At 35.3% G+C, this 2,100-nt stretch overlaps 1 non-coding gene across 1 annotated transcript; it reads left to right on the top strand.

Moving 5' to 3' along the window:
* Window positions 1-1,812: 1,812 nt before the first annotated feature.
* Window positions 1,813-1,886, top strand: TRNAI-UAU. Its single transcript has one exon. It is a non-coding gene; the product is annotated as a tRNA-Ile (tRNA).
* The last annotated feature ends 214 nt before the right edge of the window (window positions 1,887-2,100 follow it).

Genomic DNA, 2,100 nt, shown 5'->3' with positions numbered 1-2,100 from the left:
CTCTAAAATTCCTTGAATTTTTCAAATGTCTCCGATTTGTGCTTGATCAAGTAGATATACCCATACTTACTCAAATCATCGGTGAGAGTGAGAACATAACGATAGCCACCGCGAGCTTCAACGTTCATTGGACCACACACATAAGTATGTATTATTTCCAATAAGTCGGTTGCTCTCTCCATTATTCCTGAGAATGGAGTCTTAGTCATCTTGCCCATGAGGCACGGTTTGCTTGTGTCAAATGATTCAAAGTCAAGAGACTCTAATAGTCCATCCGTATGGAGCTTCTTCATGCGATTAACGCCGATATGACCAAGGCGGCAGTGCCATAAGTATGTGGGACTATCATTATTAACTTTACATCTTTTGGTACTCACACTATGAAAATGCGTAACATCACGATCGAGATTCATCAAGAATAAACCATTCACCAGCGGAGCATGACCATAAAACATATCACTCATATAAATAGAACAACCATTATTCTCCGACTTAAATGAGTAGCCGTCTCGCATTAAGCAAGACCCTCTAGGGCATATTTCCAACAGAATGACCCACCAAATAACCATATTATAAATAAAAATAAAACACAATCCATCATCTACCCCACCTGGCAAACTAAATATTCCATTAGTTCCAAATATAAGTGTTATTAGTTTTTTGGAAAGTCGGATTTCGAAAACTTATACCAAGTTTAGAGCAAAAATCACCGTCATCATAATATTAAACAAAAAAATGTATGGAAATTCATGTCATGATGAATGTAATCATACCAATATGATATTATGGATTTTGATATTTTCTCTATATATTCGATCAAACTTTAAAGGTTTGACTAAAAAAAGTACTACAACTTATATTTTGAAATAGAGTGAGTATTGTTTTTAAGAAACCTAACAACACCAATGACGTAGCAAATCAAACCCAACCCTTCTAGTCTAGTAAACACAATATGATCCCTAATTTTAGAGCTCTATTGTTTACCTCAGGTGTTAAATTTCGGATTTGGTTCATGTTTTTGAGTGGGTCAACATTTTGATTATGGTTATTGAATTTAGTTCACTGTTTTTATTTTGTTCAATTTCGGATCCGATTCATAATTTTGTCTGGGTCAATGGGTCAATAATTTCGATCGAGGTGTTTAATTTTGAATTTGATTCATGATTTTGAATTATTCTATGATTACTCAAATCAGTCGACAACAACTAACATATATAGAAACACCTTCTTATTACTTGGCAATAAAGAATCATCATCATGCAACAATATAGTACCAATTTAATACATGTGATCACCAGCATAAGAAACTCTCTCACATACATGTGGATTGATATAATAGATAACACGGAATCACACTTCTAGAAAGGCCCCACTAAAACATCACATTATAGAAAATATAGAAAAATATACACCATCATTTCCCTGGCGCGAGAGACCAAATAAAATTATTATGAAATCCAAATAACACAAGCGGCGCAGCAAAGAGCGCACAACCCTTCTAGCACCATTGAGTCCCGCATAAACTTGTGTGGAAGATTATCTAATTATGCCAAAAAAAACGTAAATATCTTTTCAAGATATTTGAGTCACCAAAAGTATTTATATGCATTGCAGTGTATTTAATGAGCTATGGATGTTTGCAAAAAAACAGCGTCATAAAACGATCCTATATATGGCAACCATAGGAATGAAACAAATAACAGAAAAGGACTTGTGAAAATCGTGATCCTGGAAACGTTTCAATGTAGGTAATATGTGAACGTGACAGATTAAATGTAGTTATTAAGAGTTAATAATAGACTTAATAAAAAAGCCCCCGTAGCTCAGTTGGTTAGAGCGTTGGTCTTATGAGCCGAAGGTCGCGGGTTCGAGCCCCGCCGGGAGCACCATTTTGTTCTTTTTTGTTAGCCGTTAATATATAAGTATTTCTTTCTCCCTTCGAGACTCGAGCCCCGCCAGGAGCATATTGTTGTTTCATCAGAGTCGCCGGTGAGCCCCGCCAGGAACATATTTTTGTTTCATTTTGTCAAGTTTCTTAATCGTTTTTTTTTTGCAAGGAAAATTGGAGTTTCTTAATCGTTGATATATATTGTTTCTCCA

This window comes from Hordeum vulgare, chromosome 2H (genome assembly GCF_904849725.1).
Source record: "Hordeum vulgare subsp. vulgare chromosome 2H, MorexV3_pseudomolecules_assembly, whole genome shotgun sequence".
NCBI classification, from domain to species: Eukaryota; Viridiplantae; Streptophyta; class Magnoliopsida; order Poales; family Poaceae; genus Hordeum; species Hordeum vulgare.
This window is presented reverse-complemented; position numbering and strand designations above follow the sequence as displayed.